General features: G+C 40.7%; 1 protein-coding gene across 5 annotated transcripts in view; it reads left to right on the top strand.

Annotated features, from left to right (window-relative positions):
• Positions 1–26,059, top strand: part of LOC116390863 (leucine-rich repeat and fibronectin type III domain-containing protein 1-like protein) — a 142,644-nt gene that overhangs the window by 37,291 nt on the left and 79,294 nt on the right. For all 5 annotated transcript variants that reach the window (XM_031860978.1, XM_031860979.1, XM_031860980.1 and 2 more), the window contains exon 2: positions 24,104–24,213. The gene's annotated coding sequence lies outside the window, so the exon portion shown is untranslated. The remainder of the gene's footprint in view (positions 1–24,103; positions 24,214–26,059) is intronic.

Below are 26,059 nucleotides of genomic sequence, written 5' to 3' on the forward strand. Positions count from 1 at the left end.
TAGCAATAGGCCTGATCTTGGATCAGTGTCTGGAGCTCTTCGTCTAGCTGATCTCTTTCAACATTCAGAGTACAAACCGATCCTTTTTCAGCAGCCTGCAAGGCTTAGTGCCAGCTTTAGGCATAGCTCGAGAGCAATGGACCCAGGTGCAAGGATGTTTTGTGTGCCCATGGCAAACACCTCGCCAACCCCATCCCCCTGCCTCCTTTAGGGAGGCAGGGGGACTTTTCTTTTGGATGAGGTTCGTTGTGGGGTCCCACAGGACCATGTGAACAGGAGCAGCTGAGCTGCCCTGCTGCATTTCCATGATATCTCAATTGCTGGTGGAAGCCGAGGGCAAAATAAGGTGCAAATCACACACTGATAGTGAGGCAAGAGTAATTCAGAGATTAGAGGGGCAGACTTGTGAACTGCAAGGTGACTGCTTCAAATCCCCAGACCAGCAAGGAAAATCATGTTGAGGAAGTTGCACCAATCAGCCTGCTGTGTGACTGCATTGTGTCGCTTGTTCCTGTCGTGTGTTTTGATGTAAAATGCTTTAAACTGTATGAATTGTACAATACCTGTCCTGTACTTGTGTCTCTCTCCAGTCTCCCTTTGCTCTCTCATGTTGCCTCGTTCTTGCTCTTTCATCGGTATCTCCTCCCCCATCACACTTGGGTCATCTTGAAAACACTTTCCTCCTACTATCTCCCTTCAAAATGCTGCTTCCTTTTCTAGCAGTATGTAGAGAGATAATTGGCTTAAACAAATAAACAAATCTTTACAAAGTTATAGGTCTTTTCCCAGTGCTTGTGCTCTGGAATGTGTGGAAGGTGCTGAAGGAGATCAAATAACTATTTATGTGTGCATGTGTGTGTCAAGTCACATATGTTTCATCAGCCTGACAGCGACTAAAGCCGTTTGACCAGCAGGGGTCCTTGTCCACTTTGCCCATCCTCTCCGTCTTTCACTCTTTTTTCTAAATGGAGATGTTATCAGTGTGCGTGTATCTTTGTGAGTAGCTATAACTATAAACTTTGGAAGAAAGTAAAGTTGAGTTGTGAAATATTGCCATAACTCTGAGACAGAAAGAGCCACGTGAGGGTAAAAAGACAGAAGAATCGAGAAGGAACATAGACGGGACGGAGGATAAAAGCAGCACGCTGGGGTGGAACTCAGGGATGATGCTCCCTGTGATGGACGTGGAGATCAACCAGCTCAGTTGAGAAATGGGAAACACGAAACACAAGGGGTAGAAATGGAAATCACACCAACAAAAAGGGAGGGTCCCCAATGAGAGAGAGGAATGGGAAACTTGGAGCTGGAACGGAGGTACAGGTAGAGAAAAAAATGAAAATATACATGCATAGGCCTGAATAAGAACCACATAGAGCGAATGACATCACTGATTAAACACTCTTTCTGTATACACCTAATGTTGCAGTAGCACTACAGTTGCTTAAGTGACCTGTCTGTAGTAACAGAGCTCTGCATTTCGTTTTGACAAGGCTTCCGAACCCTGCGTAGTCTTAACAGTGCCAACCACAAATCCCTTAACAGTCACACTGCAAAAAGCATTGAACATGAGTGCACAAACAAATTTGTAAACAGAGATTGGCTCTTAGTGCTCCTCCTGAGCACCTAATAATGATAATAGTGATTAGTAGGTAATAAAAGATACACAGCACATGGCCATTACTGGATTTATGTCCCCAAGGACGTCACAGGGGGGGGGGGGATTAGAGATCAAATCCTGTCTAACACAAACTATAGAGGGATTATAGTCCCGGGTTATTTTTTCATGAGAGAAATAAAGAGGTCGGCTCAGAAATCTAAACCAGCTGAAGGAAGAAAGGGAGAAAGTGGAGGGCAGTGAGAGAAGCTGGGAACTCTAGAGGGCATGTGATGAGTATTGTGCAGTTACAGCAGTAATCGATATCCAGCGGAAACTGATCAGCAAGAACAACAGATGAAGAATTTAAATGAGGAGGTGGAAGGACAGAAGGCTGGAGGAGGGAGTGATGCTGAGGTGCATGCTTCATAGCGGATTTCTCTTCTCTCTTTGTCATTGTAATTCCATTTAATTTAGTTCTAGTGCACTTCATTTTATCCCAGTTCTCCTTTTCCCACCCTCCATCTTGGCGGATTCTTCCCCGAGCCTGTGATTTCTTTATATTCCATCCATTCACAGAGTGGTGTGATAGCTTTCATGTTGCTAACAGTGAGAAGCTCTATTGCATTGGTGGGTAAATGGTTGCCCTCCAGCATAGAGTTGTTCAACATAGTGGGTGCAAATGGTAGACACTGAAGCTCCCTTGTGTTTATGTCTTGAGGCTGCACTGTCATATTACTCTAACTACTGCCACTAAAATCGAGAAGCATATAGATACACACATGCTAACACACAAGCAGATACAAAACTGTGCACCAATATGTAATGAGTCATAAACCCTTCCCTAGATATTGCCAGGTATTGCAGAAATACAGTATATATGTTAATAAAAGTATTCAAAAGACACAAAATACTATGACATCTTAACAATATGGCATGCTACGCTTTAAAAGACATTTGCACAGTTGTTCCCATATAAATGTATACTCATGTCCTTAATGGATGCTTTTAAACAGCTTGTGTCAAAGTGAATGTGCAGTGGTAGCCATTAAGTCCCCAGTCAACCTCTTTTAGCTATCCTCCATTAGTACTGCACTTGCATATATTGTAGACAGAGCTCAAAAAGAGAAAATTGGTGCGCAAACTTATCTTTTAAAGGCTATATCATAATGAGGCATGTAATGCATGTTTGTTCAAGAAACCAGGGCTGTGAATGCAGCTTTGAATATTGGACAATCTGTTAAAACACTTACTCTGAATCTCTCATTCGGACATTCTAGCGTTAAACCTGAAACGGGCCTTTTGCACATGTGTGAAAAAATATTTACAAGATAATAAATTATAAATCATACTCCAGTGCAACCAAGACTGGTGCCAGGGTTGCTATATACATTGTGTTGTACATGAACCAGTGGAAATAGACAAACGCTCCCATCATTGAGAAAACACACACACACACACACACACACACACACACACACACACAGGATATAAAATAAACGCTGTGTCTTTTCTTCAACCGAGGAAGTTACTCATGTTGCATGCTGAATAGGGTTGTGAAAGGGTGTGTGAGTGCAAGTATGAGAAATGTGTGAGAGGTGCTGGTTATGTGCGTGTGTGTGTTCAGCAGCATGAGACACCCGCTGCCAATGGTGCCATGTCATGAGTTATTTCTAGGTCTGACAACCAATAGATTACTTTGGTTTCTGCACAATTCCTAGATGAAACAACTGTCAGAATATCAGAGCATTAAAACCCTCAGATGATCATTTTGAAGCCTTTTTTTTCATGTTATTCCCGCTATTTCTCTTTGTTCCTGTGGCTTGGTGAAAACCAAGATTAAAACACTGTTTCTAATACTCTATTAAACTCCTATTCGGCATATATATATGTAAATAAAATAGGGCTTCAGCAGTCCGAACTAATCAAATCAAGTGAGTATCTTCCATAGTTAAAATTGTTTAGTACAAAATGCTCACTCTTTACTGTGCAAAAGTGCACCATGTCCGTTGAACACACAGAGGGAATTTTACACTAAAAACACTAACTTGATTTGATGAACTCAGACAGCTGAAGCCTCAGTGGCTTCAGATCAACTTTTTAACATATTTTTGCATAAAGAAATGACTGTGGATTTTGTCCCCCATCACTTTATTTACAATTGCATAAGGAAGGGAGGAATACAAAATATGTTTCAATGATCAATTAGCACCTGACTATTGCTTCAAACTAATGTGAACTTATTCTTTCTACATATTGTAACAGGAAGGTACGGAGGACAGCAATTAGTGGCAGCACAGCAATCAGAGGCAGAGTCAGTTCTGGAGGTTTTTAACCAAACAAACCTCAACCAACACAAAACGTAGCTCAGTCCAGAGCTCGATCAGTTAACTATACAACTAAACTAAATCAGCCGGGCCGCTAGCCGACTTACCGGGCTTAATCTTCTTCCACCCTAGGAGAAGACACTCTTCTCCCCTCGTCATCTCTCTCTGCTCCGTTTCCCTCCTTGCCTTTTGTTCCCCTCCCTGATGAGGAGATCAGGATCAGGTGTGTCTCTTCCCACAACTGATCTCAATGCTCTCCTGAAGGAGTGGGTAGAGCCTTCTGGCTGGAATGTAGATGCCAGCCACTACCCTGCCCCTCAGGCCCTTACAATATATTAAACTATTTTTGCATTAATATTAAGGATGTACTACTGTACTACTGCTGGGTGGTTATTTTATCCACGATACATTTCCAATTCTATTTTTAAACAAAAATTCTCTGTATAATGCAAATAATGCAAATCACCCATCAGCAGTATACTGACAGGATGTCACTCACCGCCTTTTTATTCTGGCATTTTTGGCATCATTGTTTTCATCATTGTTGTCACTTTTTCTGAACTGTTCATGTCTTGGCTTATTAGCATCAGTCAGCACATCAGCACACTCCTCTTTGTTTTTGCTCTCTCTGCAATGTAACATTTGCTATAGACTGAAATATGTTGAGCTTCGGGGCAGAGGCAATATTGCTTGCAGCAAACACTTCCAGCAACAGATTCTTTGATGAAATACATTGTCAAAAAGTGTTTACGCTCAACCCTTTCCATTGCATGCGTCTTCAGGGCTCATATAGCTTTGCCTGCATATTTTTACTTCTCTGACAGTAGGTGTAGTGGCAGCGAAAAGGAGCTTAGACTCAGGTGGCAGACTGGCAATATTGCAGCAGAAATCAAGAGGGATAATTCACTACTGCCTGGCAGAGTAGCGGGGGCGTTCATGACTCGAGATTGAAATAATCTTATTGTATTAAGAGAAGAAGTGTTTGTCAATAAGTAATGTTCTTTTCAATCTAGGAAGCTTAAACTCATATTACTTTATGTTTGTCTTGTTGAATAGATGGGATAGGAGAGGGAGGAAGGCAGGGGGCAGATGGAAGGGTACAACCAGGATAAGAGGCTGAAGAAAAGGGGAGAGAGACATTTTAGTAATCATATGTTGTCATACTTTGGGTGTTACTAAAATCCCACAGAATATGTCAAAAGACGTCTAGGGATGTCACAATACCAAGATATTTAGCAGTTGATACCAATACCAGTGAAATTATTGGATACTATGGTGAAAATAACTAAACAAAGTATGAAACATAGGAAGTTAAACAGGTAATAATGAATTAATGTCCATTTGGATATTAACGTGTCTGTCCTGGTACCTAACTTACCTGTGGTACTGTAGAAAAACAAAAGCTGCCACGATATGAGAATTTTGAGATCAACTTGGTATAGGTCTCAATACTTATGACATCCCTACTTTTTTCAGATTCCTTTTGGCAGCAGTGACTTGTTGAATTACATTTCAATGGTGCAATTCCTGAAAGGGAACACTTAGCCTCTAGCTTGTGAGCAGAGCTTTTGCTCATGCAAAGCGGTTGGTTACACAGAGGACGTATTACATGAATGAATTCTTCAAACATATGGGAGAGGCTGTGTATATTAGACATATTACATGCATGGCAGGCTGTGTGCATCACTGTGTTGGAGTGTGTGCGGAGTGTGTGTGTGTGTGTGTGTGTGTGGGGGGGCTGTATTGTGAATATATCATGCAAAGCCCATCTATTATTTAAGTAGTGTAGCGATGGTCTGTGTTTTCTAAGCAGAGTGGAATATGAAGCTACTCTCGCAAAGCTGCTTCATCTCACACATGCAGCTGTGTTCACTCTAGAAACACACACACACACACACACAGAGAGAGGTAACTGTGGAGGCTCAGCAGGAGTGCTGTCAGCCTCACTGTCTGATTAATGATTTTTCTCCCGCTTTCTATCCTATCCTCCTCTCTGTCTCTCTCAGCCAGGTGTGGCCTGCACTGACAATGTTGCTCGGAGTAAATCAGCTGTTTGCCACACTCAGGATAAAGCTGATCCTGTTAAGCTGTTTACATGCACCTTTAAAACCCGACAACTGTGTAGTTCGGTGACTAAACCTGTCAACATCTGTGAATATCTGTGCACCTGTGGTGAGCAAACCACAGTCCACAAGATTGAAATGATACTGTAACTGTTCAACCTACTTTGCCACTACTTTATCCACACAATGCCATGCGATAGTCTGGTGACATGTCCAGGGTGTACCCTGCCTTTGCCCAATGTCAGCTGGGATCGGTTCCAACCCCCCCCCTCCCGCAACCCTGAACAGGATAAGCGGTTACACATAATGGATGGATGAATGGATGGATTATCCGCAAAATATTATTACTAAGCTATTCAGGAAAATAGACCCCTTTAAGCCATTGATTTTTTAGATTCCAGCTCTATACTTGCAGTACAATGTCAAGGCTAGAGTTACAAAATACTCAGTATATTAAATTATGAGCTGTAGTTAGTATGTTATATTTACCAGAAGGGAAATGAACTATGAACGGTGTATTTTTTCACATTTTCCTTTTTTCAGTAGAAAATATTATGTTAAATAAGCAAGCATGATGGCAGCCAAAGTACTACTTATGCTAAATGTTGTCATGAAAATACAGTGATATGTAATATACTCACAAGAAAGTTCCTAAGCCTCATTAGCCTTTCTAATCACAGGTTTATTGTGATTATGGTGATCTTGAAATGTAAGCTGAAACTGCCATAACAGTCACATTGTTGCTGTGGAAAAAAACTACTCTAAGCTAAATCTGTCATGTGTGCCTGTCTTGCCAGCATCTTAGAGTGACTTGGGAGCCACCTGTGAGCCAGAGGATAGTTGACTCACTTTCTGTGCTAACAGCGCACTCGCAGAGCTACATCATGTAGTCTCCACTTATAGCAACATGCAGTAGGATATGACGCCTGGGCCACACTGCCTTACTCTACCTGCTGAGGCTCACACGTGTGTGGTGTCCACACAAACACTGACAGTTTTTCTGCTGCGCCATCGCTACTGCCATCCCTGCCTTTCTACTTTGAGTTTAGCATTGATTATGCCCATCATAATGAAATATTTCATGACATTTGATGAGCTATAAGTGTCATTTGTCTTTATAATAGACAGTAAAAGGTGTGACTATTTGTAAATAATTTAGTTAAAAACATTTTCAACAATAGAGACGAGACTGTCTGTGAATACCGGTGCCGAAAGGAAAAACAAGATGTTCTCCGACACACACCCGCTACTCGGGTAGGCAGTGTGACCCGGGCATGACCATCTACAGCCATGCTAGCAGCTACTACAAAACTACACATGTTAACCCCATGATGGTGCTAGACGGGAGGTTAAGGGATTGCCAAAGTTATAACAATTCATAACTTTGGCACCATGGAAACAAAACAGGTAGCAAAATCCATGGCAATCTTTCTATAAGTAGAGATACAGTATTTCAGTCTGGACCAAAGTGGTGAATCAACCAGCTGACATTGCCAGGGCTATGCCACTTGCATGGCTAAAACCTGGTAGCAAATACCTTTGTTATGTATTGTAACTCAAGATTCTATGAGTATAGGCGTAGCCCTCTAAGAGCTAGGGTTCATACCCGAGAGCATGCGCAGTCATGAATATACATTTTTTTTCCTGCCCTTGTAGCCTGCATAGGGCCCCTTTACGTATGCACTTGCTCGTTATATGACAGTTGTGCAACCATATAGTTCTGCTACAAATTTAAACCAGCATTTCCTCAGCTGGTGTAGATGAAGCCACAGAGGCCTACAGCCTACAGAGAAGCCCAGGATGCCGCTGAAGATATCTGCCACGGTCATCCCTCTGAGGAGAGTTATGGATATATGGCATTAGATTCTCTTCCTAAATGTACGCTAAAAGGCATTGAATCAGAGGAACAGGGGAAAAACACTGGGCCACCATCGGTGACAGAAGGCATCCACTCCTAGTGGAGGACGGGCGGGTGTGTTCATGGAGAACCACAGTGCCCACTGTGCATTCTCTGGAGAGGCCAACACATCCACCTTCACCTTCACCTACCTGTCCCTTAACATCTAAACCAGTGTGGGACTCATTTTTCACCCGTTGTGGGACGAAAATCCATAAGACGTAAAGTCAGATTGCCCCCGTATCCTGGGAATGTACTGCGCCCTGATGGTAAAATAGCGGAAGGCTCCTTGCTATTTCCAGCAGGCGGGCTGAGCACACACTGTCCTGAGGGTTGATGAACGCTGCCGCTGTCATGTTATCACCATGAATCAAAGTATTTCAGCACTTTTAGTACCGTAGACAGCTCCAGACAGTTTACATGAAGGGATGGAGGATTCCCCATTTCCCAACCCAAACTTGCGACTGACGTATGCATTCAATGACATTTGCGTGGGGATGCACCCAATAGAGACAGCTCTAAGAGGGCGACGTCTTTATGATATAGAAGATGTGCAAGCATAAGGCAGTTGGCATAATTGCCATCTGTTTCCAATAATGCAATTCACTAAATCTGTCTTTCTGAGTAGGGGTATTGATCTCGTGATTGTTTGGCCTGAGGTCAGTGGATTAGACAAAGGCTCAGATTAACTGTTATCTGATTTGATTAGTCTGTTGATGCTGCGGGGATCTTGTGAGTGTTGCTTGTTCAATAACCCCTGATAAGAGTGTAAGATAACCTTTTCTCTCCAAAACAAAAAAGAATCATTTAGTTATTGATGAGGGTCATGATTAATTGTGTTGAGACACTTGCTCAATACACAGATGTAAACATTGATTGATTGAACTACAATCCAGTAAGAAGAGAGATATTAGACAATATTAGGAGTGATATTACAGTGTTCATTGTAGATGGCACCTATTACACTGAAATGTGCTTATCTGATCGTTTGCATTGCTTTTTGATATTTTTTAAAACCTTTATATCAGTATAATCCATTGCTCCAATGTGTCTTAATTATAATGGCCGTTCTGGGCCAATCTTGACAGCTTTTTTTTGTTTTTTTGTCTTGATCAAGTGTCAACGTTTTTTAATGAGAAGATGAAATGTCCCCAAAAATACCCTGGAGAACTTGGTGGCTTTGACTGCAACCAATTGTTAGATGCTTTCAAAGGCTTGCCAATTTCCCAGCGTGTATTGACTTCAGTCTTTGTTAAATTATCCTCTAAAGAAGTCTGTTGCATTAGTTTAGGCTCCTTTGTTTTGTTGTTTGCTTCTCAGGAAACTGACTCTTAATAATTGTCATGATATTTCCTATTTTGGGTTAAAATAATTATCCATACCAATGTGCTTGCCGTTTTAAAATAAATTCGGATTAGTTTTGCGGGGCACTATAGGATCACTTCATTAGGACAGCTTGCGGCACCACAAGCCAACTGGCATCCAGTCAACAGCCACACACACACACACGCACAGTCTCTCTCTCTCTCATACACACTTGTAAGGCTGCCAACACTGTGTACCACTGGTTGCAGAATTAAATTGTCACAAAGATAAAGTGTAACATAAAAAACGAAGACAGAGGAAATTATTGTTTTAAAAAAGTACAATGAATAGGATAGAGGATACAGGAGTTGAAGGCAGTGAGAGAAACTAAGGTTAATGAGGAATAAGCTGCAAAGTTGACAGCAAAGTGTGAAAAAGGGAATATAATTAAATACAGAAAGGACATAGTTGTTGTTGTGTGTGTATGAGTGTGTGTGTGTGTGTGTGTGTGTGTGTGTGTGTGTGTGTATTTCCCCTCAGGGAAGCCTGAGGATGACACTGGGGTGCCTCAGGTGGGGCAACCCTGTCTCTCTGTCTTCTTTTATCTTGGTCCTTATTTGTATGTCTGTCTTCCTCTCCCTCTATTCAAAATATACCTTAATACAGACTATCTTTGTTCATTACTCCCTCGCCTCATTCATTATAAACCTGCAGTTTTTGTTTTCCTTTTCAATCGAGAAACCCACTGCTTTGTGTTTTGCCGAGTTGGTCATGGCACCCCTTAGCGCCGAAGTTAAAAGGTGTCCCGCGGCTCTAGAGTATATGCTTGTTTCCCTGTTCTGCAGTTAACCAGACTAGTTAAATTTCCATCCAATAACCACTCCACTTGTAATCACTCATACTTGAACTATTACAGCTGAAAGTGGTCACTCGACCGCCTGTGGCTGGCTGCTTGTCGAGTTGACTCAGTGCACACTCATATCTCCAACTGTTTATACACAAAAACAGTGGTGAAGGAGAGCTGCAATGGGTCCTTAGCATAGATAATGTTGGCTTGTAAATATAGCTATGAAAAGTAAAAAGTGTGATTTTTTTTCTGTCTGTTATTAGTGTGGAACAGGAGGCAGTGCCGAGTTGAATCAAAAGATTTTGATATTGCAATAATACAGTGGAAAGGTTAAGGGTAGAGGTGTTGGGTGCTATATACTGTATATTTGAAAAAAGGGGCATTATATTTGATCAGTCCTTACCCTAAATGTAGCCAAATGTAACCTCAAAACTCAACCAATGAGATCTTACTTCATCAAACAACCAACATACTCAGATCTTTGAGGTAATTTCAGGAAGTGATCAGTAAATCATCTGGGAATGCCAATGGAAAGACAGCGGAGCATTAGAAGTCCAACAACCTTGCTGATAACAAAGAAGAGAGATTTTACAAAAATGAGTTAGGACTCTCAACCTTAAACATGATCAACCTTTTCTTTGCCACACAGGGGCTCAGAAAGCAGCAGTTAAAAAGGAGGATAAAAAACAGTTGCAGAGACACAAGACAGAGAGTGAAAGATGATTAGTTTAGTGTGCTGCTGTAAGATAGGAATCTGAGGAGGATTGTTTAAATACATTATGGATCATGTTACTGTGAGGTATACTGCTGGATTCTTTGCACACCAAATACATTATGGCTGAAGTGAATTACATCCACTATAACTTGGCCCAGGTTCAGCAAAAGTGCAACACCCTTGTTGGGATTGAGACAAAATATAAATAAGGCAAAACTGCTTTATCAGATACCCTGCCCTTGTCCCTGCCCATGAAACTGCAAATCCCAAAAACCATATTGAATAAAAAAATGAAATGAAACTTTTCCGGCCAAAAACAAGAACCCCAGCAACAGTGTCAAAACCAACCAAAATTGAAATTGATATTGGAAAAAGAAATTGCGATTCTAATTGAAAATGAAATGACCTATTCAGCTGGTCAAAATTTAATAAAAGAACTGCTGAAACCAGAGTTGCACAAAATATAATAAGACCAAGAATGCCAGCCAATTATTTGTGAAGGACACAATACAACTACTTATCACTTGCTGTTAAAAAAATGTAAAATAACACTGACAACTGGTTGTCGGGGCAATCAATCACAAAACAAAAAGACAGATCTGGTCTAAATGCAGAAACAAATCTACCCACGCAGCAGTGGCTATTCGGAAATCCAACAGGAGTTCATCTTGTGAAATGGGACACTGAGCTGCAAACTCATTTCAGTGAGGATACGCGAATATATAGATATGATAATAGTTTCAGACTGTTGCACATTAAGGAGACACTTCTCATACTTCCCCCCCCGTCTCCATAAATCAGATCTCACTTATGCTCGCTACAGGATGATTTCTGTCTGCTCAGCCTGTGTCTCAAAGGAGGACTGTGGATAGATTTAAAGCAATTCAAACTTCTCTTCCTGGATTCTCGACTGAGCCTCCAGGGACCGCAAACAGAGCGCAGTCGGTGGCAGTCCATCATCGACCAGCAAGAGCTCTTAGACTTCAGACTCTTTCATTTAACTTGTGGGAAATTATAAAAAGTAAAATAAGGGGTGAAGCTGAAATCCTGTGAATGATTGATGATATAATATGGTATCTATGAGCCGGGGTGAACTCCATAAACTTTCAGGCAATTAAGCAGCCCAGCACACTCGTAGCAACTTTTTTATTATTTCATTTATTTATCAATTCATTTTTTACTTCCAGACTGTTTTAAGCAGGCTCTGCTGTGCTCTCCAGTAAACATAAAAGCTGCTAGTTATGAAAGGTTAGTGAGCGGTTTCTGCAAATGAGTGTAGTTAAGGTCAAAATTAAGGCCATGTTTGTAGTTGGATGGGGTCTATGCAATGCCGAGGGAAGAAGGGGGGTAGAAAATGTGGTTATGGTCAGGGTTAAGGTCAGGGGTATTTTTAATTCAATTTTCTTAAAAATCCCAAACCTTTTTTTTCAATCTTGGGATTCTCAATTTCCTGCCACTCTCTAGTTTCCAATAAAGTGCATGAGTGAACTGAGCACAGGTGGCAGCCCCGTGGCTGCTGCGGTACTTGAGTGCCAGAATATATTATGGCGCTCAAGTTTTCCCAAACAATTCAGACCGTCCTATTTACAGCCAAAAGAAAACAAGACATAACCCTCCCTCTTTTCTAACTACCCCTTTCCACTAATAATTGTTATACATTCCCTTGTATAAATTCAGCACCAATCGCAATCTGCCCCAATATCCCCCCAGAGAAAGCATACCATTACTTATAATAAGTTTGCTGAATGAAGCATATCATTTTTTGGCTTCAATTCAAAGTAAGTTGAGAGCTTGTGGACTTTAGCCAAGATGAAAATTGCATGAAAGAAGGTTTTCCCCATATGTCTCCATCTGTCTTGAAGCTTTGAGTTGGAGCATTGCATCTAAGAATATTTAAATCAGGCAATTTCTATCTTATATATGTCTAGTTGCCAAGCGTCTGATACTAATAATGTTGTGTTTTCTGCCACTCTCAGGCTTTTTTTGTTAACAAAGGCATAAATAACTGCATCAAATAGGCCTAAAACACAGTGCATTATGTCTACGTATAAAATGGCTTCATCATCTTCGTGTTGTCCATTAGCCCTACAATACAGTGTTCTTTTTTTATTTTTTATTTCACTGCATGACATTATCCACTGCTCTAATTTGAAAATGGCTTGAGGCTTAAGAGGTTGCCTGCTGAATGTAATATCAGTCGGAATAAATTGAATGAAATTGTTGTCTTTATAGTGAGTATTGAATAGGAGTCTAATCAAAAATGCACAGTGGACGCTGTCCTTGGGGACATTTTTGTCTCCAAATGATGATGCAGTAAATACTGGATCTTTTTCAGAAAAATCGCAGTCTTTTGAGAATATCTATCAAGCACATGTAGCAGCTTCCGCAGTGTCTCCCAAGCGCTTATGTCTGAATGCTAACGGAAACAATTTTGCAGATAAATCCCTATTATGTGTGCTTATCGCAACCCTGAATGTGAGCCTTAGTGAATGCACTTCATTTTCTGCTTTGGCAAAAATGCGAGTATCTACATGTCATGCAGGAAAGTATTCAGTAAATTAATTATAAGTTAAAAGGGCCATAGATAAAGAGAGTGACAGAGAAATAGAGATAGAGACAGGCTGCTCTAAAAGGAGAGACAGAGGGATTGGCAGAGGGTTACATTAGTCTGAGAACAAAAGGACGACAAGCAGGTAGCATTTGCCAGATTGTATCTCAAAGCTACAATGAATCACTGCCGGTTTACACAAATCTGACTTTATTACTAATCACTATTGCAAATAACCAGGCGGCAACAATTTCTCTCGAAAAATGTCATTGTGACCTATTGCAGTATTTTCAGCACTGTCTTGCTGTGTCATTTACGGCAGAAAATCGTAAAAATTAATGTTTTGCAGCTTGAATAATGAAAACTGCTGGGGATTAGTTCGTAGGCCTTTTAGTGACAATTGCAAGAAAACAAATAATGGTGTCATGATTTTAGAGACCCCCCCCCCCCCCCCCCCGGAATTTTCCTGTTGAGGCTTTCAGGGGGTCTGAAGTGTCAATCAAGGGATATTGGGTCCCGTATTTTGCACACTGTCTAAAACATATAGAGGGTTTTAAATGAGGAGAGAGACAAACAAGCTGAGATGACATGGATAAAAAAGAAAGGGTGTGAAGAGAGGGAGGCCCAAAAACGAACCAGAGACATTAGATGAAACACCAAAAGACCAAATCCGCTTGTTAAATTGCAAAGTAATGAGGTCTGGGGGAAACCAAGTGTTGAGGAAAGGACCACAGAATACATGGGGTGTCACAGTGGCCATGGTGCAATGCAGCAATATGTGTATGTGTGTGTAAATGGCCAATCAGTGTGTTAGTGAGGTCATATTGCAAAGTTTAGATCAGCCAGCCCACTCATTATAACTGCACCCACACACACACACCGGGATAAACAGATACATGAATAACCACTGCACAGTGAAGGAAGGCAATGGGGAGCTGGTTTGGTGGAGGAGAATGAGAAAACTGAAGGGAGGCAAGAAGATAGAGGGGTGGGAGGAAGGCAGAATTACAGTCAGGAGGCAGAGAAAAAACTATAAAAAAGAAAGTACTGATTGATGGCAACCAAGAAATGGACACATTGAGAGTGGAAGAACGAAGCATATTAATATTAAGTATAAATTTAGACAGTAATTGTACGACGACTAGATAAATAGGAGGAATGAGGAATGTGTGGAATGAATAAATGAGGAGGTAATGGGTAGAGAAGGGAGTGGAGGGATGGAGGGCAGGCAATTCGGTGAGTCGGTGATCAAATGAGGCAAATAGAGTGAGATGTTGACAAATGTAGAGGAGGGGAAACAGATGGATGACGAGATAACCAAATGGAGAGAGTGTTAGGATATTGAATAGAGGGGTTGACAGGATGGAGGGAGAGAGGATGATAGTGAGGGTGATGGAAGGCACATTTTGGAAAGTGCAGACTTAAAAACCCAAGGTCAAACTTCAGTGTATTGAAACTGAAGAGTAAAGGCACTCTACAATGTACAATCATGTTCTGTTCTGGACAAAAGGGGACAATTGTGAGAAATGTGGTGAACATTTTGGTTGTCAATCAAATCAAATCCTGGATCTCACCGGGAGACGAGTCCACCATTGGCCAATTTAGAGCTATGACGAGAAAAGGATTGCCAAAATGAAGTAGAAGACACTGGCCTGAACAGACAGGCCAGTGTCTTCTACTAACTAGAAAGTTATTTTTATATCGCAGTGCCACGACTCACCAGGTATTCACGGCACCATCTGACATGCCTCAAAACTGATACCGCACAGTCACAGAGACACAGATTGTGACCAAGATTGTATTAGACCCATCTTGCACAGTGTGGCACGCAGTGAACCTGCAAAATCGCCGTTGTCACACAGCGTGTAGGGGCCTTTAGGTGAAAGAAAAGAGGTGCAAGGAGGGAAGGAAAGGACAATGGAGAGGGAGCATAAGAGGTTATAGAGTGCAGAGCTGGGGAAGAGCTTGCGAACAACTGAAAAAAAAAAGTGAGATATAGAAGGCGGGGTGGGGGGGGATGAAAAAAAATAAAGGAGCGTGTGAAGGAGATCGTGGAAATTGAGAGGGGTAGATGCAGAGTAGATGGAAACAGAGAGTGTGATATAGTATACTGATGAAGAGAGGTTTGAAACAGACAGTGGAAGAGGGATAGAGAGACACAGTGAGAGAGAGAGAGAGAGAGAGAGAGAGAGAGAGAGAGAGAGAGAGCGAGAGCGAGACAGGTGGTGGTGGTGTTGTGTGGGAGGTGGGGAGAATGCGATGGAGAGGTCAGTGTTAACTGCTGTGGTCTGGCTTTCTCCCTGAGACCTATCACAACCTATCAACTCACTCTGGTGGAGTGGAACACACACACTCTGTCACACCAATACACACACAATGCTGTGCCTCCCCGGTGATGTGGACAGGCTAAATAGAGAGAAATAGTGGTGCTGTAAGTGGTTGGGAGATGGAGAGAGGCGGGCGGGGGGGGGGGATTGTTTCAGATGAGAGAAGCTGGTGCAAAATGATACTCGTGTGTGTGTGTGTGTGTGTGTGTGTGTGATTTGGCACATTGGTGCTTTTGTGCGCGTTAGAGGGGGGATGGAATCCATTTGAGAGAGAGGGTAGTGTACCACTCTGTGTTAAGTCAACAATCGGCCTGTGCTTTGCTTGTGTTGCTAATTTTGTGAAGGTCATGGACTGGCTACTAGTTAAACATTCTGACGCAAACTTCTATGCTGCATGTGAATTGTCAAAAACTTAAATTGCAAACATATGGTCAACTGCCTGTACTGTGTGGAGTCACGTGTTTGGGGCAACATTTCACTAAAAGTCAAAGATATCTGTGTGCTCAGGTACATCACCATTAGTTATAGAAAACAGACAATCCTCACATAACTTAGTTTGAGCTTTTTTTTAGAAAGTAGTACTTTGGTGTAGCTGATTGTATTTGTTGAGCCTGGTACAGAGGACAAAAGTATTTGTTTTCAATGTAGTATAGGAAGTTAGGTTCATGTCTGCCAAATATTTCACTGCTGCAATTGTAAATACTTGTGTTAACTCCATAGGTAACATCCCAATGCGTCACATACAGACGTGTCAGTACCCCTCGGCGTCATTTTCCATCACACTGGGTGGCCCAGTGCGTGGTCGCAGACATGTAAACACATGGTTAAAGTTGTTCATTCAAACGTAGGTTTAGACACCAAAACCACATAGTTAGATTGCATAATTAAAGGCTCTAAGAGGAGAAAGAGGAGGCAGACAGGAATGAGAGAAGAAGATAAAGGAGGGAAAAATGAATAGAGAGGAGAGGAAACCAAAGGCAGCTGTCAGTCATCATCAGCCATGAGGCAAAGTTTGCTTGGAGGCAGGACGGAGCGATTATGCTCCAGAAGTCACCGGTCACCTGCGCACACACACACACACACACACATACACACAGAGTCAATGCGTTATGACATGCAGAACACAACTGCATGGGTAATTTACCCAAGCCTGTTTGACAGTTGCTTGCAGATTGAGGGTAAATCGGGTTTACAGTAAGACTGATCCTAGATAACCATTAACGTTAACAGTCTTGTGCGCTGTGCTGTTCAGCTGACGAGTGTTTACTTTTGATGCTGTCATCTCAAAAAGATGTTTTAGGAATCGCATCCTTTGAAATAAGAGTAAATTTGGTTTCTCTCCATCAGAGTGACTCGCAGGCACATTGATTAATACTGCCCCCCAAAACGTAAAGAGACAGAAATGGTGAGATACCATTTATATGCAGAAAAGTCTCTGCAGGGTTTTTCCAAGTTTGTTAATAAACTCGCTCGCTCCCTCCTCCTCTCTTCCCACCATGTCTCACTTCCCCTCTATTTCGTTTTCTGTCTTCCTCTCGACCAGTCATCTTTTAGATCTAAATTAAAATTTCTGTTCTCTATATTGCACAATTCAACCTGTTTTTGCAGAAGAAGCCACATGATGGCTGGTAGCCAGGTTACATTACATGAATTAGTCATTCCCCTTTATTCATTATTAAAATACAATGACTTATCATGGTTTTAGAACAGCTATCTCGCCCTAATGAAAAAGCCTACACAGATAGTTGTCAATGATCTTATCTAGATTTGTAACAAATGTGTTCCCTGGAACGTGTCCTGTCCATTAGAAAGAATTCTTCTGTTGATATTTTACATTTTATTTCCATTAAATCTACAGAATATTCATGCTACTCTCTCAGATTCAGAAATGGCAGAGTAAATGAAAACATCACACAGATCACCCATTCTTACTGCTTTCCAGAGTCCAGGTGCATATTTTCCGGTATACAGTGTGAGACAGATCCGTAATGTGAGCATGAATGTAAACAAACTGTACACTGTCCAACTTATCTCTGCTGCTATGTAGGATACATGTTTGGAGATGTAGATATGTGGTAATGTTATGGACTGTTTAGATAGATTCATCCTCTTCCTCTCTCCTAATCTGTAATCCCTAGCACAGCTCGGGCACTCTCTGTGTGTGTGTGTGTGTGTGTGTGTGTGTGTGTGTTCAGCTGCATGTGTGTTTGCACGTGGATATGTGTCTCTGTCCCTCTGCTTGTCTGTGTGTGCAACAGAAAGGTAAAATCAAACTGGTTTATTTTGTCAACTGAGAGTTTCAAAAACGATTTTTTGTTTTTCAAATGTGCTGTGCTGTTTAAAGATGACATTATTTCCAACCCTTGGCACAATAGATAAGTTCTATTTTATTGAGTGATACTATAATACATCGTTGTCCTATCGACCCAATTTGTATTAATGTGTTCTCCGTTGGTTTAATCTCAGAACGAGGCCCACGCTTGCCAAGGCAACTCCATTTTATGAGGTTTGTCAATCCTACAGGCCACTGTACACCACTCTGAGGAATATTTTGGCGATGGATGCTTTCACGCATATCTTGACCTTAATCAGCAGTTTAGCATGTGAGAAAAACAAAGAAAATCAGCAAAACGCAACATTTTTGTAAGAGAGTTCAGACTTTAGCTTGGGAGTCGGCTTTTACTTAAGATGCAGTTGCCAATGTGTCTGTTGTATTAGAGAATCGATAAAAAAACACACAACAGACATTCTCTTTTGAAGCCATCTATTATCCATTTGTTGTGATATCATATTTTGAAGACATTGTACATATATTGTTATATGTAAAGGTTAGTTGTTCACGTTATTTTTCATGAAAAATACATGAATTTCCATTACATGCTGATACATTCTAGACCTCTATACTGCAGCTATAGCTGTGATCCTCCAACAACTGAGTGCATCCGTACATATGAGAGTGCCAGACACAGCTTCCATATTTACCATATATTCTGTGCGCTTCTAGCCACAAGCGTTAGTGTTCTTAAGTGCACGGGGCACGTATGTGTCAGCATGGCCTATGACACAACATCAGAGCTGGAAATCCACTGTTACACTGTGTCCAGCTCCCTGTGTGTGCCCTTGGTGTACACATGTACACATACATACATGCTTCCACCAACATACTGTGGGCACTCACTTTGTGCCACTGTGAGGCAGTGTGTGTAGTGCTAAAAGGGTTGCCGGGAGACGGGAGCTTTTAGAGGTTTTAACACGTACAATATGCATTTTGATTGACATTTCTGCACTTCACTAATAAACCGGGTCATTTCCAGTTTATTCGAAATCATTAATGTTTTTGCATTTGGCAGACACATTGCTCACACTCTATGTGTTTGACAAATGGACTCCACTGAAATATTTTTTCTGGATTTCATGCTTTATTTCTGGTGCTTTCATCCTCATCTACCTTCTGTATATTGCATCGTGCTCTATATGTATACGTCGTGTTTTTAGAGTCATATGGTGCTGTGACTGTCCCACGTCCTACGAGTTCCTTGCTCCCCCTGCTCTCTTATTTTTTGCTTTATTAAAAAGAAGAAAAACCAACAACTCTAATAAGCTTCCGTACCTTACTCAAATTTAAATGGTCTCATCAAGGAGATCACATTTTCTAATCAAACCTAGTCTTGATAAATACTACCGTAGCTGTAATGGGGTCATTTTGAATGTTGACATTCATTTCTCGAGAGAAAAGCAGCTTCCATGATTTGTTGATTAAATGGACTACATGATTCACAAACAAGTGTTAGCCATGGTGACAGTTTCTCTTCATGCGTTGTGTTCTGCATTTATCCTTTAAGTGGAGGTCTCACATGAATTCTCTGCCACTGTCTTACCTTTCACTTTCCATGAGAACTGCAGTCGACACCCGTACTCAGCCAGGCAAGTACGGTAGGACAATGTATTTGTCACAGCACTGGGAAATTTGGCAAATACATATTCACACTTTACCTCCTAGATAACAGCACAGCCTTCATATTAAGTTGTCTCAGCAGCAAAACTGGAACACATGAGTGTTTGCAGTCTTGGTATTGTTTGATGTTTGTTGTTATTACAGTTTACTCATTCTGAGTGCCATTTAGTGTCCACGGATTCATCTAAACAAGCATTATTTCACCGGTGTTTAAATAAGATGCCAATGGATAGAACAATAGTGTAACGGTAAATGCATTGAATATATCATTGCAAACATAGTTACTTTTACCTCGGTGACATCAAGACCACAGACATAGAGGGTGCTCTGCAGTTTTGTTTTTCATTCCTTGATGGATCTCCGTAGATTAGTACAACATCTTCACCTCACTTCCAGCACAATCACCTCACACCAGTTACACTGATGTGTTCAGTCTCTGAAGTGGCTCCAGTGATGAGACAGTAAGGAGAAAGAAGAGAGAAAAAGACGTGTGTGCTTTAGTAGCCGTGTGATTGTGTATTTATGTCATGTTGGTTGGATTGCAAAGCAGAGCAGAGCAGATGGGTTTATAATGAGGAAACAGAATGATTCTGATAATGATGACCAGATAATTATACTGCATCTGAAGGAGGGCGGGAGGCAAGGCGAGGGTGGCGGTGGTGTGGTGGATTAAAAAGAGATGACAGAAAGAGGAGTGCACGTACACAGAAAGGGGTTAAGAAGAGCTTGATTCAGTGCATCATGAGGAATTGGAAGAGAAGAGGAGCAGAGAAGATGGAATGAGATGAGAGCAGGGTGCTTGAAGGCCATTAAAAAAATCTTTAAATATCTTTTACTGAAATAGCTACACTGTAGGTTGAAGGCCTGTTAAGGTCTTAATCAAAGTTACGTAATACTAAAAACGCTTCTAATTTCTATGCCGACCTATTCTGTTCAAGGTAATAGACTTAAAGATCAACACTGGAAATATTTTGGGCATGTTTTGGACTCCATTATTAATGCTGCTAATGACTGCGCTACATCTTCCCTGCACCAAACAGACCTGCTTTATGTATTCACCCTTAACGTCTGCTTCAAGCCCAGAGAAGCGGTACTTGGGCAAAGGTTAGGTCAGGTAGAAGTCCCCAGCAGTGACAATTCAATCAAATACAGTTTAATTCCTCTCTCAAGGGGAAATATTTCCAAACACAAATACGTACACACAAAAAATAAATTATTTGAATTAGTTTAAATTACAAAATTCAACATCATTTTTTCCATTTTGAAACTGTTCCCACAGGTGTTGGACAGTCTTAACACCTTGTGCACACACTTTCAGGAACCTAGCGCAGGCACAATGAAATGTTGCATGTACAATACGCACTGCATCATATGCATTAAAGAGAGAGACTACATAGAAAAGGTGCTAGAATAAAAACATACATTAAGTGTATATTGGAAAATAGTATTCTATGTACACAGTAAGGACAGCATGTGTTCGAGGAAAAAATGCAAGTTAATACTTTACCCTTTCTAAAAATGTACTGGCGTGTCCAGCACTTAATCACACTGTGTTTGCCTACTGCTCAACTGAAAGGTGCTATAAAAATGAAAAAGAATTAAGTGAAAAGGAAAGCAATAAGAGAAGCAGAGAGAGGATGCCAAGAGGAGGTCCATAGACGAGATTGAGAGGAAGTTAAGAAAAGATAGGGGGATTTTCTTTTTCATTTATTTATTGAGGAATTCCCTCTTAAATGTATTTTTAAACAGGTCAAAAAGGCATGCATGTGTTTTAGGTGGGTAAGGGTGTGTGCTTTACTGTGGGTCTTTCTGCCATGTTTATTTGAATCATTTATACCTCTGACATTGCTTTTTTTCACACTACTCTTTGTTTCTTCTTTTACTTTTATGTTCAAAGCGTATCAGACAGATTGTCGGTAAAAAGCCATCACATACACGCCTCACGAATGCCCTTCTTTCTGCCTTTTATTCACACTTTCCCTTTCTCTTCCTTTCTTTCACATTAATGCACGCACACATCTACGCACGCACCAAGCTCCCTGACAGGTTATTTCACTATAATCTAAAATAGCTGAGTGGAGAGAACAGATGCTAAATATAGAGGCAAACTGAGTAGAATACCAATGACTTTCAAGATCATACAATACAGAGGAGCAGTGTGATGGCTAACACGAGGCGATAAGGCAGTGTTCACAAAGACCTGAAGGTGGTTAATGGGTGGCTTACAATAGATTTTAAAGAATAGTTTCATGAAGAAGCTTCATTTAATTGGGCTTTTGCTTTAGCAAAGTCTCCAAAAACATTTGCAATTGAATGGCAGTGAAATTATGTTAATAGATGTTCATGTTGAAACTAGATTGAATCCATAATTGAATACAATTTGAGCAGCTCTTCATATTAACCAAGATTTTAAAAAAAAAATACACATTTCTGAGCATTCAACAAAGACGCCATCAGGCATCTCACGATGTCGTTTATCAGTGTTGCTATTTGTTTGGTGGATTGACTGTTTTTCTATGACCAGATTAGCATTAAACCAAACATTAAATGACAGACTTTTGTTGTTGGGAGGCTCCAACAGTCATCCAGTGTGTAACTTAGCACTAAGTTGGATATCTTGTTTTTAAAAATACAAAATGCACTAGTAATATTGCTTACTCTTGGGGGAGTAAGTCAACTTCAGAAAGTAGTCAATGTTCAAGCATCAGGTCAGATTCATTCCCTAAAAAAGTGTTATGACCCTAATTCCAGTTTCTCTGGTTCTGTCAACACTCTCTAATACAGTTCTAATTCTACATTGAGTGTTGTTTCATCATTGCTTGTTTCTTTGCGAGTAATGCTTTGCAAAATAAACACTGGGATTTTGTAATTTCTAGGTGCTAGAATCTAAGAGGACTGTATAGATTGCATACAGAATTCTGATCATTGGTTGATTTATATGTATTTATGTTGGACTTCGGATAACGAGCACAGCATAGTCTGAACAATTCTATTGCACACAAGGGATAACAAGTTTTTTTACCGTAATACATCTTTTTTTATATATAGTTACTTCAGATGTCATCCTTTAATTAAAAATTGCCCTTCGAGATTCTGGAGTGGTTGGATAGCAGCTGACATCAACCTGGGCTGTGTGTAAGGAGGGAATCTGTGCTCCTGATCAAAAGAGAAAGAAAAAGAGATGAAATTACTGAAGAGCATAATTTAGCAATTCACTGGGCACAAAATGCCCCGCTATTAATTAAAATGAGGAGATGAATTAAGTAATTCCTGTGTAAAAATTCTAAATTGAAGTCAATACATTAATATGATTATAAACACTCTCTCTCAACAGGCTTAGAAGATTGTTTGAATACAGATGGGATCTTTTTTTACCTGCCACAAGGGACTTAAACATAGCTGCAATATATCACACCACAGAGTATCCTCTTGTGTATCATTGTTTTAATTGTTAAAGAAGAATGAGGCGTGGAGCTTCATAAATTGAAGCGAAGGCCATTAAAGCGAAAATACTGAAATGATATTGTATTCCATGAAGCTGTCATTGCTCAAAAGGATGTCTGTTGTGTTGTGCATGTGTCTTTTACATGCTTTTGTTTTTTGAAGGTAAAGGGGATTCCTCTCGTGAAAATAATTAATACTTGCAATGTCAAAACCAGCCTGTGTGTCAGGAGAAATACAGAACTGACAACCACCAACCAGAACACGCATGCAAACAGATCTTCCATAAGTGCTGCTGTCACTGCTCATTGAGAGACTTACTGTCAGGATGTGTGCGAGGAAACATATGTAGTATCACTGCCGTTAATAGATGCTGGCATATCTGTGTGCATTATGTGCAGAATGAGCTCGTTAGCTCAGCTGGCTGAAAAACTGACTACCACAGTCGCTGCATCCTGTGTGATGTGTGTGTCATTGTGTACTCTTTACACAAAAGTACAGGCTATCAGTTTCAATTTGACAGCACTTTGATCCTCATTAGGACTAAGTGTTAGAAAAAGAAACTGACAGACCTTTTGCATCAGCACCTACATTTTTGCTGCCAAAAGTATTTTTAGTCTATAGGCATCGAACATTTATATGATGTTCGGCCTTCCAGGTTTCTGCTTGCCAATAATGTAGCTAGGGTCTTGATATCTTATTCTCCTTTCAAGAGAACTAAAACAGTGTCTAAACCCAATATGATATCTGTTTGTAGATATGGCAGGATGAGGCAGGAAGGCTTGGACATACGTTGGACGGAATTTTATTTAACACCATAATCAGGTCATGAAGAGCAACTATTATCTTGCTAATACGCTAAACTAAGATGGTTAATACAGGTACACAACCAAAGCGCCTCTGCTCAATTTGTGTAGGTAGGGGTCGGTAGGGTTACCATTACTGAAACTGTTGCTCTTTATTTATGATGACAGCTATGCAGTCCAATGGGCTGTGATAACCTCATGATTGGGTGTGCAGGGTTTAGTCAGGGATATCCATATAAAATCATGCACTAACCCATGTCTTGTTTCTCTGTTCTCAGATCTTTGGATCCATCTCCCGAGGCCATCTTTTCTCTTTTCAGTCAATCTACCAGTCGTCACAATGCATCTTCATGTTGAGTCTTAATAAATCACAGCACACCATATAGAGGTAGGCAAGGATTCACATTCGCTTTTACTCTGTTATTGTTTTCTACATATGAATTTTACTGACTGATTGAATTGCTGAATGATGAATGCAAAATGGACCCTGCTGGTTGTGACATGGGGCTGGCAGTGTTTCTTTTGTATTGCATCTGAAACATTTATTGACAATTCAGTTGAATAAAATGTCTCCAAACCAACTAGAAACATGGTAAATATTTAGGCGTGCATGCGTGTTAAATAAATGGTATGAAGTTTAAGTAAAACTGAAAGTGAAAGTAAAACATACTGAATAAGCATGCACCTGTGTATGTGTGAGAGTGAGTGGGTACAAATGTATGCATGTGCCCACCTACCTAATGTACCATAATAATAGGCGGTTGAGTGTACTTATTCACATGTGCATGTAAGTGTGTTCCCTCTGTGTGTGTGTGTGTGTGTGTGTGTATGCTGTCTCTCTGTGGCTGTGTGTGTATCTCTGATGAGAGCAGTGCTGCGGTCCAATGTGCTCTGCCTCTGTTACAGACGTATTAGCAGGGCTGTGAGAGCAAAGAGGCCAGACAGGTTTGCAGGCAGGCAGCTCAGCAGCGCAGAGATAGTGCTATTGATATTGGATGGATAGAGGATAGATCGGTGGATATTAGGCTGTTATTGCACATCATTCACGAATCATCAATTGTCACACGTGCCGGCTGTTGTCTTAAATGTTATAACAGAATCTCACTTGCTGTAGAAGTGAGACATCAGAACTGCCTTTAGCACGATTACTCTTATACATTTTCCTAAGGAGATGCAAAGAAAAACGCATTTCAGGTTTGTGATCATTTTTTGCAGATTTGTTATTTAAAATGATAACTTTGAGGACAGAACATGTTGCCATCTTACACATCAAGACATCTCTATGTACTGTGTATAGTGAATTTCAAAGACTGAGATTTGCTTACTCAGCTGTCATCTGTATATGAACTGGTATCAGCTGTTAGGGAGAAAAGTACAGCAATATGATGCCAGAAGCATTTTCACAGGTCAGACAAAATGTAAGCCTTCATAAACCATCTGTGTTTGTAACAGGGCAGATTGTAGACAGTGGATATCTTGGCAGTGAGCCTGTCAGGGCACAGCATGGCTTAAACTTGTAGACCAGTAGGAACAAAGGTCAAAAACAACAAAATATTCCATATACAGTACTGAAACCAACATGAGCTATCAATCAATGGGAATAACTACTGTAAACCTGTAAAGATCCACTGTACATTCATTCATCAAGATATAAATTGAGAGGACTTTATCTCCTCCACATACTGCCTGTTCATTCACCCAGGTGCTGTAAGGTGTATGTCTATAATTGCTGCTACAGAACATGGAAAACCTCCACCCCAGTTGCTCTGTTACCTCTTCAGCTTCTCCTGCTTTTGATTAATTTCAGGAGCACAGAAAGTTAAGAGCTTTTTTTTTTTTTCTTTCTGTTGGAAGTGTCATCAATTTGTGACTACTGGCAGCCACCCAAAAAGCAGTCATGAAGACAAGTCAGGCAATCAGTTAAAGCCATAACACTTCTCCAAACCTGTTCTGGCAGTGTAGGTGTTCCAGATAGTATTACCTGCTATTGCTTTATATCCCCCATTTTCAATGATTGCATGCATTGCGTTTGCACCCTTTGAAGTCTTTTTTTATCTGCAGCTTGGTCAACAAAACCCTTGTGTCAGATTGTAGTTATACATAGTGTATATTAACACAACTGCAACAAGTTCAAAAGTACTCTCAATAGCTAAATGGGATTTTGTACCATGAAAACAAGCTGTTTATTCACTAGAAGAGTCAGCAATGTTCTTCTTAATAACATTTTATGTGAA

This window comes from Anarrhichthys ocellatus, unplaced genomic scaffold (genome assembly GCF_004355925.1).
Source record: "Anarrhichthys ocellatus isolate YVR2014 unplaced genomic scaffold, GSC_Weel_1.0 scaffold24, whole genome shotgun sequence".
NCBI classification, from domain to species: Eukaryota; Metazoa; Chordata; class Actinopteri; order Perciformes; family Anarhichadidae; genus Anarrhichthys; species Anarrhichthys ocellatus.